Below are 17,457 nucleotides of genomic sequence, written 5' to 3' on the forward strand. Positions count from 1 at the left end.
CCAGAATGGAAACAGGAGCTCAGCCAGAGGGCCAAGCTGCACGACTTCCGGGGACCCTGGCCACCCAGGCAGCACCCCCTGCCTGGAGCTGTGCAGTGCGCAGCCCGCACAGCTGTGTGTGGCCACCCCAGCTGAGGCTTCTACTCCCCCTTACCCAGTCATCTAATGTGGATGAGACTCATCACTGTACCTCGATTTCTTTCTGTGCAAGGTAATGATTTCCTATTGGAACATGCGTCCTTTCTGTGGTACAGGGACTTTGAGGGTGGTATCAACAGAGACACATGAGTTTCCCACACACCCTTCTCGGTAAATCCGAGCGAGGCTCCTATCGTGCCTGGATCACCTTTCCATTTTTTTTTTTTTACACCAGCTGATGAAATCACAAGGTCTGATAAGCTGTCTCCTTCAAGATTTCACTTTTGGTTGCGCAGCGGGTAGGCGAGGGCATTCAAAATCGTCCCTGTCCTTGTTCTTACCACCACCCAGTTTGGAAAACGCTGGAGGTGCCCATTATGGGTGCTTCAGCGTCAGGTGCGATCCCAGGGAAAGAAGAGCCTCCCCTCGCTGTGTGAGCTCCACGTCTTCTTTGCAACTTATAATTTACATTTTTGGGGCCGGGCGTGAGACCTCTGGAGGAAAGGCATAAGTAGCATTTACACTGGGAAGGCTTTCATGAAACTAAGCCACTGTTTACAAAACCGTAGTTGTAAACTGCTGCTGGTTATCAAGGTTCAGAGCTACGGATTCAAGCAAAAACAGCAGGAGAGCGCAGCACTGACCCCTGCGAGACGCGCACTGCTAGGACACCTGACTTCAGTCTGGCCTTCGTGAATCAGAGCAGCAGGCAGTCACTGGTCTCTGACAGACAGCGCCCAACATGTGCTGCTGGGTTCTGACTCCAGAGAGATCTGCCGGCGGCCATCGGGTCAAAATAACAGCATTTTTGGCCAAAGAGCCAAATGTTCTCAGGTGGAGAGCAGCAAGAACCAGCAGGAGGGCACAGAGGAGCAGGGGACCTGTGGCGTCTGAGGTCCCTGTGGCTCAGAGGAGCAACCCAGCATCTGGATGGCCCATGCCTGTCATGTCGCCCTAGAACAGGTGCCGAGTGGGGCCCTAGTGTAAAATGCCCACCTCTCGGTGAGTCTGGGCTTAACATGCACACTGACATCTATCTACTCTGCGGTCAAGACCAGTGTTGGGGAGGCAGGGGTTGCATGAGCAGGGTGCTGTGGGTGACCTGAGACGCGCAAACGGGGTTCCCCAAAGTATTAAATGCAGAACTACCACGTGACCCAGCACCACCGCCCCCCCAGGCGTATATTCAAAAGAACTGAAAAGAAGAACTCAAAAACCAGTCCACAAGTGTTGATAGCATTATTATTTACAACTCACAAAACGTGGAAACCACTGAGGCGTCCATCAGTGGACTGGGAACACTGGGCAAACTGTGGCCCATCCCTGCACCAGAATCCCAGCCACCGAAAGGCACAAAGCACGGACATGCGACGAATCCCAGCCACCAAAAGGAACAAAACATGGACACGTGACAGTGTGGGGGCCCGGAACACACTGTGCTCAGTGAAAGAAGCCAGACACAAAAGGCCACACTCCGTGTGACTCCATTCCTGCGAAATGTCCAGGACACGAAAATCTAAACACAGAGCACACAGGTGCTGCCAGGGGCTGGGGAGGAGGATGGGGCGTGACTGCTAACGGCATGGGGTTTCCTTCTGGGTGATGAAAATGCTTTTTTTTGAGACAGAGTCTCGCTGTCACCCAGGTCGGAGTGCAGTGGCTGGCTCACTGCAACCTCTGCCTCCTGGGTTCAAGCAAATCTCCTGCCTCAGCCTCTCAAGTAGCTGGGACCACAGGTGCCCACTACCACGCCGGGCTAATTGTATATTTTTAGTAGAGATGGGGTTTCACCATGTTGGCCAGGCTGGTCTCAAACTCCTGACCTCAAGTGATCTGCCCACTTCAGTCCCCAAACTGCTGGGATTACAGGGCAACAGAGGGAGACTCCATCTCAACAACAACAACAACAGAAAGTTACTGTTGGTCAACTGATGGCATAAAAATATTTCAGATTTCAGTAGAGATGGCATGGCAGAATACTTTGAGTATACTAAATGCCACTTTAAAACTTAATGTTATGTGACCTTCACCTCCATAATGCAAAAAAAAAAAAAAGATTCCTGGGTGGTGGGCATCCTCCCCTCTCCAGCCACGTGCCACGCTCCACCTGGGTAACTTTTGGAAAGATCCAATTTTTCCCTCTAACATAGAAAATACCTTATTTGGCCCTCCTGCTGCGTGGCTACGAGTGACAAAATGCAGTCAGACAAGGACTTACTCTCCGTGAGGGGTCGGGAGACGCACGGACAGTGGCACAGACGGCTTGAATGGGGATGAGTTAAGACAGCAGCAGGTGTGTGCGCCCTGGGCTCAGTCGTCCTTTTCTGTCAAAGGAAGACGAAGCCCATCTCCGCTGAAAGGCCGGCGCAGAGCACGAGGAAGCAGAGGCGAGCCTGCCGGCGGTGACAGCTCCAGACTCGGGAGCGCTGCGTCCACCTCCCTCCGAGTTGCGCAGAGAGAAAGCAACTCGAGCAGCTGCTGCAGAACACCGGCGTGGAGGCTTCCGGCCGGGAAAAGCACGTGGCGGCTTGGCTGGGCCACAGCCGACGATGAACGGTACAGGTCGGAGTGGGATAAGGAACGAGACAGATGAAGCGCCCCTCACATTTCTAAAAGGAATTTTTAAACTTTGCCGCTTTTTATACAAAAGAAAAAGCATGGGAATGATGGCAGCCAAAGGGTTGTGTCTGAGTTTTCCTCAATTCTTGTGTTGGAAGACTCCGGGCACAGGCTGGGCAAAGGCCAGCACGGTGGAGGCACCAGCGCCCTGGCCCCTGCCCTCCCAGGGCTCAGCTGGGTCCTGCACGGCAGCCAGCCAGGCCCAGAGGACACCCCCTCAACCCCTGCACCAACACCCCTTGGAGAAAAGGCCTCAATTCCCAGGCCGTAAAGCTCAGCAGCCGGGCCTGGTCACTCAGGCCGAGCAAGGCGGGTGCCACACACAGCGACTGGAGATGCATACAGCAGGACCTGCCCTCAGCGGGCAGCCCTGGCCGGCACAGGCTCCCAGGGGCAGGCGGAAACAGAGCTAGCAAAGAAAGGCCACATGCTCAATCCCACTGTCACCTGAGAAAAATCCTACGGCGCCACTGAGCATGGCAAGGAGCAGCCCAGAGGTGCCAGGCTGTGCAGATCCGGATTCTTGCTCCAGGAGTCATCCCTGGGGTCCAGCCCCTTTTTATTTTCCTTCAAGGTATTTTCTTTCCTCACTCAGGCCCTCCCTCTTGGCTTCCACTCAGCCGCTCGACACGGTGCAGGGAGTTTTTGTGTGTGCACAAAAGCGTTCGGTCCTTACGAAGTGCTCACATTTCTCCAGCCTTTTAACCTGCTGCAGATGATCCTGCATTGGGAGGCTGTGGGGGGATGATTTTAATGCAGGGGAGGAGGCGGGGGAAGGCAGTGGGGGGGGGGTGGGAGGGGCACGTCTAGGAAATGAATGAATTCATCATCTGTGTCAGAAATGATTAACATTCATATCAAAGAATTCACAGATGGCTGGACCTCAGGAATGTCTGTGCAGAATCGCAGGGCAGCGGCAAACATTCCATGCTGCCATTTCTCAAGATGACGAGGTTCAGACCTGACCGGCCAACAACTGCCTCAGGAAATGTGGGCAAGACCCCATGCCAGTTCTGGCAGGAAGACGACCAGCCCACCCTAGGAGGGAGCCGTCGCAGTTCTCTGAAGCTGCCTGGGAAAGTGGTGGGCATAGGGCCACGAGAAGCAGATTCGCGCAGATGCACGCATCCTTCCAGAATCCAAGCCGGACTCCCAGAAGCCTCCAACAGGCAAACCTCAGACCGAGCTGCTACTCCCTGGGGAACCCCACACCCCTAGGCAGGTAACAGGATGGTGCTCTAGCTGGGTAGCCACCCTCTACACAGGTGCTGCCAGCTGCCTCTGATGACCCAGCTTGAGGGTGCAGCATCCCCCCAGGGCTGTGAGCAGCAAGCTGCTGCCTGGGAGCTAGACTGAGCCACCGGGCCACAAGGTGGGATGGGCGGCTCTATGCTATCCCAGGTTGTAGGGGGACGTCAAGTTCCTCTGCCCAGCTCTGGCTGGGGTGGGGGGGGAGGGGCAGGTGCTCCTGATCCTTCAGCCACCAGCGACCTGAGGCAGACAACATACTCTATGAATAGCCTAGGCAGACTCTTACAGAAAGTGCGTAAGTGCATAGCTACGATCTCTAGGGCAGTTTGGGAACAAAATGAAAGAACGGATCTGAAACTCTGCGCAGCATCTGAGCTGGCACGGCTGACGCTACCATCGTCCTCATTACCCACTCAGGGTCCAGCTGGGCGGGCTCGAGGCTGGCAGGGGCTCCCAGGACGGCAGTGCCCACCGCCTCTGATGAGTTTTCTTAAAGGCAAGGGTTCACATCCCACCCCGACTGGGGAAAGACACATGACTTCCCTGTATGCCAGGACTTGCTGTACAATGTAAAATAGCACCTTCCTCATGGGGCCAAATGAATGGTATATGTGAACAGCTTGCAGCCATGCTTGCTATTTTTATTTCTCAAAAAGATGAGAAGAAAAGCAAAATAAGGTGCAAGTGGTTTGTTCACTCAGGTTGTGCCATTTTAGTACTTCCCTGTATTAAAACAACATAAGCTAGAGGCTGAACTAGCACTTTGGGAGGCCAACGTGGGTGGATCACTTGGGGTCAGGAGTTTGAAACCAGCCCGGCCAATATGGTGAAACCCCCATCTCTACTAAAAAATGCAAAAAGAATTAGCCAGGCATGGTGGGAGGAGTAATCCCAGTAACTTGGGTGGTCGAGGTGAGAACCGCTTGAACCCAGGAGGGGGAGGTTGCAGTGAGACTAGACTGTGCCACTGCACTTCAGCCTGGGTGACAGAGCAAGACTCCACCTCAATACATACATACAAAAATACATAATATAATAAAATAATAAAGTTGACTCTGACATCTTGAAAAACAAAAGCAATTAAGCAGCTCACGCAATTAGCATCCCTGCTGAACCCGCTCATCTCCTCCAGCTGAGACACAAAGCCACCTGCAGCTCGGAGTTCTGTCCCGGGCACGCCATTTCCTCCATGTATTCAACTACCCAAGAAAGTATTGGGCAGAGCTACTAGGCTTATGGTGGGAGCATTACAGAAGTTTTCAACAGGCCGGGCGCGGTGGCTCACGCCTGTAATCCCAGCACTTTGGGAGGCCGAGGCGGGTGGATCACGAGGTCGAGAGATCGAGACCATCCTGGTCAACATGGTGAAACCCTGTCTCTACTAAAAATACAAAAAAATTAGTTGGGCATGGTGGCGCACGCCTGTAGTCCCAGCTACTAGGGAGACTGAGGCAAGAGAATTGCCTGAACCCAGGAGGTGGAGTTTGCGGTAAGCCGAGATCGCACCATTGCACTCCAGCCTGGGTAACAAGAGCGAAACTCTTTCTCAAAAAAAAAAAAAAAAAAAAAAAAAAAAAAAAAAGAGGCTTTCGTGAAACCTCCGAAAAACCATGTTCTTTAGCCGGGCGCGGTGGCTCAAGCCTGTAATCCCAGCACTTTGGGAGGCCGAGGCGGGTGGATCACAAGGTCAAGAGATCGAGACCATCCTGGTTAACATGGTGAAACCCCATCTCTACTAAAAATACCAAAAAATCAACTGGGCATGGTGGTGCGTGCCTGTAACCCCAGCTACTCAGGAGGCTGAGGCAGGAGAATTGCCTGACCCCAGGAGGCGGAGGTTGCGGTGAGCCGAGATCTCGCCATTGCACTCCAGCCTGGGTAACAAGAGCGAAACTCCGTCTCAAAAAAAAAAAAAAAAAAAGTTTTCAACAAAGGTCAGAACCAACTGGTCACCTAGAAATTCTAAAAAAAAAAAAAAATCACACCAAAGCCTTCTATTTCTCAGGCAAGGGAGTCTAACCTGTTTCCCGGACAATTCTGGCCAAAGACAAAAGTGAGATGCTCTGTGCTTTCCCGACGGACGTAGACTACTTTTGGAAACGCAAGAACTGTGGGTCCAGAGGCAGGCGTCCCTGTGCACAGCACTGGACAGAGATAAGCTCCTCCTACATGGTTCCATGATCCCCGTGGTAGTTAATTTCATTCTGGAAATGATCCAACAGAGCACTGTGCCAGCCCCCACTGAGCCAGACCCTTGACCGAAGCCCCCAATTCTGTAGGAAGAAGCCAGGAACATCTCAGCCCCGCCCCTCTGGGGCCCAGCCATCAGGACCGGGTCCCCTCCGCAGCCTGGCTGCTCCCTGAGCTGTTCTGGGAGTCTGAGAATTATATGGATTTGCTCAGAGAGGGGTCTTCTCGCCCAAGACAAATGAAGGGCCAAAATGCAGTGAGATACAGCGCCTTCCTGGAAAGCGGCATGTTCCTTTTCTTGGGGGTTTTACAGACCAAAAACTGCTTGTACAAAAACTGCTGAGGGGCCCTCAGGCACCCAACAAGAAGCTCATTCAAGTTCCTCTGTGGCGGGAGACATCCAAATCCTGCTGCTGCTCCCAACGGGAGAAATCCTGATGGGAGAGACAGGGAGGGGTGCACACTGCTCAGCTGCAGCCTCCTGGGACTTCCTCCGTATGGGCACAGAGATGGGGTGCCTGGGGTGGGGCCTCTGAGCTCAGCCCCCACAACATGGTAACCTGAGTGTCCCGGGAAAAACAACACAGAGCTTCAGGAAGGACGGCAAGCAGGCTACAGTTCACCCCTCAAAAATGACTCTTCTGAGCAAAGAGAAAACGCTTACCCGAAATGTGCACATTCACCCACTCACACTCACGTGTGTGCACTCACCCACACTCATGTGCGTGGTCAGACCCACATGTGCACACTCACCACTCACTCAAATGTGCCCTCACCCACGCACACGCACATACACATTCATGCTCACGTGCACACTTACGCTCACACGGGCATACCCACATTCACACCCACACACGCACTCCCACTCAAATGCGCATCCACTCATTCACACGTGTATTCACACGCTCACCCGTGCACTTACCCACATACACGTGCACACTCCCTCGTGTAGACTTACCCAAAATCGTGCACACTCAAACCCACGTGCGTGCTTACCCCCACTCAAACGTGCCCTCACCCGACACGTGCGCTCACACTCACCTGTGCACTTGCCCCACTCACGTGCATACTCACCCATTCACTCACACGTGCACCCATTCACATGTGTACTTATTCAGTCACATGTGCATTTACCCACACACACGCACACTCACCCACTTACACCCACCCACACTCACACGTGCACATATATGCCCTCACTCACTTGTGCACTCACATGTGACTCATATGCACTCACATGTGCTCATTTACCCGCATGTGCATGCTGACCCATACTCAGACATGCACTCACCCACATTTAAACGCGCACTTATTCATACACAGTGCACATGCCCACACACGTGCACACTCACCTACACACGTGTGTCCTTGCCCACTCGCCCAGGTGCCCACTCACCCAGGTGCGCACCCACTCACATGTGCACTCACCCATGCGCACTCACTCACTCGTGCACACATACATGTGGTCACACACGCTCACCCATACTCACGTGCTCATGTGCGCTTCACAATATACTCAACTGTGCACACGATGATCATACAAAGCCACGGCCTGCTCCTGTTAAGACCCAATAGTCCCCTCTCTGTCCTTGATCTGGGCCCCTAGGCCCTCCTGCCTCCTGTGGTCAGTCCCCCTCCTCCTCTCTCGCTGACGACCTTTCTGACCAGCCTCCCCTGGTCTGCAGGCTGCTGAGGGACGACACAGTGAGAATCCATGTGATAAGGTGAAGATGGAGAGAACGCCGAATTGGGGGAGAGAGCATGGAAGTGTCTGGAAAAGATGGAGAGGTCAGAGACAGTAATGGTCACAGCAGGAAAACAGGCGACAGCCGTGAGACGGCACGTCTGAGAGCAGCAGATACACGAGAGGGGGAGAGACGCTGGGTCCGTGGCGCCGCCGAACCCAAGCCTGCCCATTGCCTACTCTGTGCCTCAGTTCCCTCATCTGTGAAGCAGCAACGGTATCTCCTCCTCCGGGAGCCGACAGGAGGGTCACGTGGGGGATACATGCGAGCCTGGCACCAGACAGGACATCAGCCAGTGCCCGTCGGCCACCACTGCCCTCCCTACCGAGGTGCTGGGGGGCAAAGGCAGGAAAGGCTGAGAGCCCAGAGGGAGGAAGGCAGCCGCGGCCAGCGCATCTCAGAGCCCCGGTAGTGAGGGGCGGGTAGGCTGGGAAGGATGCGGGTGAGACAGAGGCTGCTGGAGGAGGGTGGCCACCATGCCAGACAGGAAGCAAGCGCGACCCGGTGTGAGGCTGAGGGCTGCCCTAGCTCCAGAGCAACTTTCCATAACAGGGCTCTAGTACACCAAAGCCCAGGGCGGGGCCGTGCTTGCCCCCGGGAATCGCCACGTTTCCATAGCAGGTGACTTTCTGCCATCTGACCCAGTCCGTGTTTGGGAACGGAAACTATGCCACTTATCTCTTTCTGCCACATCACACCCCAGCAGCTGGGCCTCTTCCTCCCGCCTCTCCGTATGTTGCCACGCTGATCTTGAACTCCTGGGCTCAAGCAGTCCTCCCACCTCGGCCTCCCAAGATTGCTGGGATCACAGGCGTGAGTTATGCCACCCAGCTTAAAAGTTACTTTGATGAAACTTTCTATTTTGAGACAATTTTAGGTGCACATGCAATTGTAAAAAACAATACAGAGGGATCCCAGGGATACACCCTGCAGAAAGATAGTGTAGTATCACACCCAGGTACCAACACTGACACAGTCGAGTGGAGACAGAACATTCCATCACTGAAAGGACCCTGCCTGTGGTCCTGTCTTAGCCGCGCCCACTTCCCTCCTGCTCCCAGCCCAACCCCAGGCAACCACCACTCTGTTTTCCATTGTTATCATTTTGTCATATTAAGAATGTCATACAGGCCAGACGCGGTAGCTCACGCCTGTAATCCCAACACTTTGGGAGACCAAGGTGGGTGGATCACCTGAGGTCAGGAGTTCGAGACCAGCCTGACCAACATGGCAAAACTCCATCTCTACTAAAAATACAAAATTAGCTGGCCATCGTGGCGCATGCCTCTAATCCCAGCTACTTGGGAGGCTGAGGCAAGAGAATCGCTTGAATCCGGGAGGTGGAGGTTGCAGTGAGCCAAGATCGTGCCATTGCGCTCCAGCCTGGGATATAAGACGAAATTTGGTTTAAAAAAAAAACAAACAGAATGTCATACAAATGGAATCACATAGTATGGTCCCCTCAGGGGTTCCCTTTTCCCACTCAGCAGAGTGAGAGGTTGTTTGGTGTATCAATAGTTCGTTCCTCTTTACTGCGAAGTAGTATTCCCTGTTCCATGGTAGGGACATACCAGTTTGTTTAACCATCCACCCAGTGATGGCCATCTGGGCTGTTTCCCATTTGGGGATATTAGGAAAAGCTGCTGTACCACTTGTGTGCAGGTTTCTACATGAACATGAGTCACATCTATATTCGTGTGGTCTGTGATTCTGTTTAGACTGTCTTCATCTGGTATTGGAATAAGGGTAATACTTCACAAACGGAACTGGGACGTGCTGTCTATTTTCTGGAAGAGATGGTGCCAGAATTGGTGTAATTCTTTAAATATTTGTTAGAATTCTCTTGTGAAACCATCTGGGCCTGGAGATTTCCTTTTTGGGAATGCTAAATTACAAATTCAATTTCCTCAACAGATATACAGCCATTCCAATGACTGATTTCATCTTGGGTGAGTTGCAGTGCTTTGTGTTTTTTAGGAGTTGGTCCGTGCATCTGGGTTTTTTTTTTGAGACGGAGTTTTGCTCTTGTTACCCAGGCTGGAGTGCAATGGCGCGATCTCGGCTCACCGCAACCTCCGCCTCCTGGGTTCAGGCAATTCTCCTGCCTCAGCCTCCCGAGTAGCTGGGATTACAGGCACGCGCCACCATGCCCAGCTAATTTTTTGTATTTTTAGTAGAGACGGGGTTTCACCATGTTGACCAGGATGGTCTCGATCTCTTGACCTTGTGATCCACCCGCCTCGGCCTCCCAAAGTGCTGGGATTACAGGCTTGAGCCACCGCGCCCGGCCTTGCATCTGGGTTTTAAATGTACACACGTAGAGTTGTTTTTATTATTCCCTTATTACCCCTTCTAATGTCTACAGAGCCTATTTTATTCCTGATATTGGTAATTTGTCTTTCTTTTTTTCCTCCTCAGTCATGCTAGAAGTTTTTGCCTCTCTTTGGGATAATTTTGGTAATCTTCTTAAATAATCAGCTCTTTGTTCCACTGATTTTCTCTATTGTTTTGCTGTTTTCAATTTCACTGACTGCTGCTCTTACCTTTATGATTTCCTTCTTTCTGCTGGCTTTGGGTTTTGTTCTTCTTATTCTAGGTTCTTGAGATATAAGCTTAGATTATTGATTTGAGACTTCCCCCTTTTCTAACGTAAGTATTTGGTGCTATGAATTTCCCCATCAGCACTGCTTTAGCTGCATCCCACAGCTTTTGATATTTCTGATTTTTGTTCCCTTTAAATTTGTTTTAAAAACCTGCCTTCTTCCCTTCCTCCTTTCTTTTATGAATGAAATATTTCAGTTAAGTCTCTATGCAGACCTGTCTCCAACTGCTGGAGTCAGCTGGCACAGTCAGGGCTGAGTGAGACACAGCAGCAAGGCTGAGGAAGGGGCAGCTGGGAAGGGGCTGGCCACCAAGGGGAAGCCAGGAAGGGGGCTGAGTGAAATGGCAGCCTGGTGGGGTGGACAGGTTCTTTAAATAATGGAAGGTTGAGAAAACTCAGGAACTATACAGAGGAGAATGAGAACAAGGTTTCTCACTGACAAGGAGTTACAAACACAGAAGAGGAAAAACAACAAAAATGAACTCTAACTCCACTAGGGCTGCTGTAACGAAATACCAGAGGCTGCGTGGCTCGTCAACCACACACATCTGTTTCTCACAGTTGATGCCAGTCCAAAATCAAAGTGCTGGCAGATTCAACATCTGGTGAGGGTCCACCACCTGGTTCCTAGACCAGCACCGTCTTGCCACACCCTCACATGACAGAGGGGTAGGGGCAGTCTTGGGCCTCTTTTTTTCTCAGATGGAGTTTTGCTCTTTTTGCCTAGGCTGGAGTGCAATGGTGTGATCTCGGCTCACTGCAAGCAACCTCTGCCTCTGCCTCCTGGGTCCAGGTGATTCTCCTGCCTCAACCTCCCCAGTAGCTGAGATTACAGGTGTGCGCCAGTAAGTCCGGCTAATTTTTTTTACGTTTTTAGCAGAGACAGGGTTTCACCATGTTGGCCAGGCTGGTCTCAAACTCCTGACCTCAGGTGATCTGCCTGCTTTGGCCTCCAAAAGGCCTGGGATTGCAGGTGTGAGCCACCGTGCCTGGCCTGGGCCTCTTTTATAAGAGCATCTATTCCACTCGTGGGAGATCCTGATCACCTCCCGAAGGCTCCCCTCCCTAATACTATCACCCTGGGAGTGAGGATTTCCACATATGAATTTGGGGGTGCTATAGTCCGAAGTGTCCCCCAAAGTTCACGTGTTGAAACTTCATGGCCAATGGGATGGTATCAGGAGATGGGGCCTTTGGGAGGTGGTGAAGTCATGAGCATGGGATGGGATATGGGTTCAATAGAAGGGCCCACGGGAGTGGGTCCACTCTCTTCCATTCTTCCGCCATTTGAGGACACTGATACTGCCATTTATAAGGAATGGGCCTTTGCCAGGGTCCAGACCTGAAGGTGGCTCAGGCTTCCAGCAACCAGGACTCAGAGAAAGCAATCTCTGCGGTTCGTAAGGACCCAGCCTCGGGTGTTCTGTTACAAAGCCGCACAAATGGTCTGGGGTGGGATCAGGAGGACGTGAACTTGCAGAGCACAGCAAATTCGGCAGAGCTGCAGTGAAGTTCATGGCCTTCCACAGGCAGTGAGAGATCAATATGAAAACGGTATGAATTTAAGTATGTGTGCGTGTACGTATGTACTCACGAACACACACAGATGTCTGTGTCCTCGCTCTGCCCAGGAAGAGAGATCCGGAGCGAGACACCGCAGGGCAACGAGCACACCAGGCACACAGATCTGGATTGCTAAAAGTCACCCTCTGCTAAAAGAACCAGGCTCCAGGCCGGGCATGGTGGCTCACACCTGTAATCCCAGCACTTTGGGAGGCTGAAGGCAGCATATCACGAGGTCAGGAGATCAAGACCATCCTGGCTAACACGGTGAAACTTGTCTCTACTAAAAATACAAAAAATTAGCCGGGCGTGGTGGCACGCTCCTGTAGTCCCAGCTACGTGGGAGGCTGAGGCAGGAGAATCGCTTGAACCTGGGAGGCGAAGGTTGCAGTGAGCCGAGATGGTGCCAATGCATTTCAGTCTCGGCGACAGAGTGAGACTCCGTCTCAAAACAAACAAACAAAAACAACAACAACAAAAACACCAGCCTGAAACAAGTGTCTGGGTGGAAGCCCTTGAGTTTTTGGAACATTTGCAGAAACGGAGAAGCTCCATTCCCCAGGGTGCTCGTGGGGGTGGCGGTCACCTCTCATTCTCCTTGGGACTTTGGGGTTTAATGTGCAGCACAGACTCAAGCAGTCTGGAATGACCCGACGAGAAACAGGTGAGCAATCCCTACTGACAGTGGGACCCTTGGGGTCACCTCTACTCCATGGGAACCTCAAAGCACCTAGATCGTCTGCTCAACAGAAGCAGAGGCTGGTCATCGAGAGGAGGTTTGCTACAACAGGAGCTCACGCTGCCTTTCTAAAACCACTTTCCACAACGTGCCAAAGGCCGTCCCGCGCCATCTTAGAATCACTGGAACCAGAGGAAGCCAATTGCCAAGGCAGGGTCCCAAGGACTCTAGCAGCCAGCTCGGGCACGGGGCTTCACCACATGTGGTCTAGCCACGTGGTCAGCCTGGTGATTTCGGCCAGCACAGCATCGTCCCGGCCAGGTGACAGACGCCAAGTGCCCCCTGAAGAACACCCACCACCTGTGTGGCACCTGCTGCCTCAGGCCTGGCCCCTGGTCTCACATCTCCACCTGAAGCCACCAGGACTCCTCTCAGTTGAGCTGCCATCTCACCAGCCCGGTGGTTCTCATCCACGGTACAACCTCAGGGGCAAGACCTCTTGGCCGTCAAAACTGGGTTCAGAGCAGAGCTGGAGTCTAGGGGCCAGAGGCCAGGAACGTTGCCCAGAACAGGCCTCACAATGAACGCCTGGAGCAAGGTGAGGTCTACAGATGATTCCCGCAGGTAGCCCCAGGGAAGCAAAGTCAGGGACTGTCCCCTCAGCGAGGCACCGAGGGTCTCTGTCCTTCCAGATGGCCCCTCCCCAGCGCTGTCTCTAAGGGGAATAAGCCTCTCCCCAAACCTCCCAAAAACCAACGATGCCAAGGGCAACAAGGGAACAGCAAACGCTTAAACCTCATGAGGGCAAAACCCGAATCTCAAGTTGGAAGAACGTTTTCTGTCAGGCACGTTCGCCCTTTTGGAAGTTGTGGTGGAAACACCTTCAAGTCAACCTGGGGGGAAAACCAACCAACCAACCACGCCTGGGGTGAAGCAAGGATTGAAAATCCCCACTCGGCCCAAGACTCCTGGGGCAGCTGTGGGAGCAGGGGCTTGTTGTTCCACCCGTGCCTGGCGGAGCTCCCCACGAACGTGCAAACGCCTGCCTTTGAAAAGACCTTCCTGGAAAAACATTCGACTCCAAAGCACCCTTTGGTTCTGCTGAAGGTGAATTAGACCAATAAACCGTCTGGTCTAAGATGTCATCAAGCAGAAAGGAAAAATAAGCAGACTCTGCCTGCTCCCTAGCTGGGAGGGTTCCCTGCCCCATGGCTTCTAGTGGCTTTGGCCAGCGGGGAGCTGAATGGGAGGAGACAGCGAGGGAGGGGAGGGGTGTCGGGAGGGCCCCAGGCTAGCTGCGCCTCTCCCAGGTGGTCTGTGCCCCTCTCCCGTGGCTTCTGACCATGACCCCTTCTTTCTGGGCTCCATCCTGCCCTTTCCCTTGATGCTCCAGGAATAAGGGCTGTCGCAGCTCTGCGGGCACTGCCTCCAGCCCTGGGCGCCACGCCGCCCCCCAAGGATGCCCCACGCCCTGCCCAGCCCTTTGTAAACAACCCTTCCAGGGCTGGTCCCATGGGAGCACCCCAGGCCCTGGGCACTGGCGGATGGGGAAGGACCCCTGAGGCGTCTCCCACAGGTCCCACGTGGACGCAGTACAGGAGGCCATTCCTAGAGGTGACAGCCAGGAGGTCGTACTCAGACCTGAAATGCAGGTGGCCCACGCCTCAGACACACAGTCGCTCCAGAGGGCGGGGGACAGACAGTGAGACTGGAAAGGCGGGTGGGCAGCGGTACGGCCCCCACCAATGCTTCCACCCTCGCCAGACTGCTGCACGCCAAATCTTTTCAAATACGTTTTCTTAATCATCCCCCAAAATACAAAAAACCAAAACCGGTGAGGTGGTAAGGCAGGTGAACGGAGCATGCTGGGAAAAGAACACGGCTGGGGCAGGGGAGGGGGTGACCCTTCACATTAGCCGAGGCAGGCGGGGACGCATGTGCAGGGGGTTCGCTGGGCCACGCCACCCACTGCCCTGGAGACCACCCTTGTAGCTCCAGCCCTGAGCCCCTCTCACCTGGCCATGGCCCTGGACACCCCTCATCATCCGGCGCAACACCTCCTTCCCGTGGGGGTCCCCCTCCCATCCTGAGACGGTTCTCTTCCCCCAAACCTTCCCGGGTGGCCCGAGGTTACCCCCGAGGTGGCTGCTGAAGGATGGGACCAGGGGTGACACTGGATACAGAGTGGAGGCCCGGAGAGGACAGGAATCAGCCCCGGAGGCTCGTCTTCCTGACCTCAGGCAGACCCCTGCCACCCCTCCAGGCCCCCACACCACTCCCAACCTGACTGGTCCTGCCTGGCTCAGGGACACTCCAGAGGTGGCCTCTACACCTGTGTTTGTCAGAGCCGCCACTCCGAGACCAAGGCACGGAGCGGTGGGGCCGCCTCTCCCACGGGCAGAAGCTCACGATCCCTGCAAACACATTCCCAAGCGTGTGGCCCCGTCAGACCTCCTAATGGATGCTAAAGACATAGTAAAAACCGGTTGCTTTCCTCCATCAATAACCTCGGGCAAGGGAGAGAAACATCCAGCACTGGCAGGAAAGACCTAATCCCCGCAGGGGCTTTGCTCAGGCACCGCTGAAAGGACCCAGCCTCAGACACGGAAGCTGTGGAGACTAATCCGCCGTCCTCTGTTTATCTTCTTACGCGAGGCCCCGCTCCTCTGGGACAGTGCAGGTGGCGTCCTGCATGGGGACTTTGCTCCTCTGAGCACCTGGAAGGGGGCGGTGGCAGGCAGGCCCCAGTGAACACTCTGTGTCTAGAGCCAGGGCGAGTGTAGATGGATGTGGCAATGGTGGCATCCTGCTCCCAAGTCCCTCCACAACTGTGGACACACTGCTGCTTCTGCCACCGGCAGAGAATGATGATTCTGGGTGACGGACACTGATGGGGAGACCAAGTCTGACTCAACCTCCCCCGTCCACCCCATCCCTGGGAAAAAACGTTCATCCCTGGACTTGGTTTTCTGATCATGCAGGAAAGAAAATGCACCACCCATGCCCCATGCTTCCCTCACAATGGGCCACGGTCTCCAGGGTCCCCTGTGGCCCAGCCCTCAAGAAGCACCACCCCGGGGGCATCGGGCTCTGGTGTCCAGCCCCGGTTGGCTGGAAGGGCACGAGAGGAAGGGCCAGGGTGTCAGAGTGGGCAGCGCCAGGCAGCAGAACACGGGCGCCACTGCGCAGCTGGCCCAGGTGAACACACTTCACACCGGCCAGCACGTCCCCGGAGCCACAGGACGGCACTATGTCAAGAAGAGACTTGGTCTTTGAAACGAACAGTGGCGGAACAATGGCAGCAAACATCCACATCTGCAAGGCCCACTCTCTTCCACTTGCTCAGCCCGGACGCCCACCCCACCAGCCCCTGCACCTCTGTCAAGCACATGGTTCTCGATCCCTCGGCCAGGCCCCACTAGGGGTGACATCCAACAGACCCCGCCCAGGCACCTGCCAGCCCTCTTAATGTTCCCCCAAACCCCACAAGCACCTCCCATCTGCCCTTGTCCCAAATGAGGCTCAAGCTCCGCCTGCCGTGGGCTGGCTCTGACGGGACAGAGGGCGGAAACCAGGGTCGCTGTGACAGCGACCACTACTTGGAGCCTGTGTGGCCTGCCTGGGAGATGGTGGGACTTGGTCAAGGCAGATGTGAGGGGCGGGCTGGGCGGGCAGAGGGACAGCAGCGGCCGGCAGGGAAAGGAGCGTGGAAGCCAGTGGAGGCGGCACTGGAACCCCAGGCCCGGTGGCTGGACCCCAACTGCTGGTGAGTCGCAGCCAGGCGCAGTGGCTGTGAAAGAAGGAAGCCGCTGTCTCCACAGGACTGGCTCAATTCTCATGGAGGACAAAGGGGCCCTCGTCTGCCAGCCAAGCTTAGGCCCTGGCCTTGCAGAAGCCTGGGAAGGGGGCGCAAGGGGCATGGCTGGGCTCCAGGATGGGCTGGTAAGACCAACGCAGACCCATGACCAAGCAGGGGCACACCCTGGAAGCTTCCCAAGAAGAGAAAGGGGGTTTGCAAAGTCAAAGCCGTGGAAACGACAGCATTTTGATGCAAAACCCAGCAAAGTGTGCCCTTACAAGCCGAGGAACAGCAGAATAAAGTGAAACTGAGACCACCCAGCCTTCCCGGACTTCAAAATAAAGTGAAACCGAGACCGCCCAGCCTTCCCGGACTTCCTTGGAGAGCGTTCTGACTCTCCAGGTACATCCAGGTAGAGTGGACAATTTTGGCTATGGAGCCATCTGAACGGCCTGGAATTTTAGCCATTAGTAAAGACTCTGGCCAAGGTGGCTGCAAATGCATAAGCCCTTCTGTGCCCCTCCCTTGGCGCAGGTGATCTGTGGGGTCCCTGTGTCCCTCCCCTGTCCAGAGCTCCAGGTGGGACTCTGCCCCTCGCACAAGGCTCAGGTGTATGGACACAGGCCTCCACAACGTGCATTTCCTAAACCAGTCTTTCCAATAGCACATTTACAAAAAATTTCAGCACATGAACATCTTAAGACAGAAAATTCAGGGCGATTTTTTAGACAGAGTCTCACTCTGTCGCCCAGGCTGGAGTGCAGTGGCACGATCTCAGCTCGCTGCAACCTCCGCCTCCCGGGTTTAAGTGATTCTCCTGTCTCCGCCTACTGAGTAGACGGAATTACAGGCACGCACCACCACGCCCGTC

General features: G+C 54.3%; 1 protein-coding gene across 4 annotated transcripts in view; it reads right to left on the reverse strand.

Annotated features, from left to right (window-relative positions):
• CELSR1 (cadherin EGF LAG seven-pass G-type receptor 1) overlaps nt 1-17,457 on the reverse strand; it is a 175,339-nt gene that overhangs the window by 56,954 nt on the left and 100,928 nt on the right. The gene's annotated exons all lie outside the window — the stretch shown is intronic.

This window comes from Saimiri boliviensis, chromosome 21 (assembly GCF_048565385.1).
Source record: "Saimiri boliviensis isolate mSaiBol1 chromosome 21, mSaiBol1.pri, whole genome shotgun sequence".
Lineage (NCBI taxonomy): Eukaryota > Metazoa > Chordata > Mammalia > Primates > Cebidae > Saimiri > Saimiri boliviensis.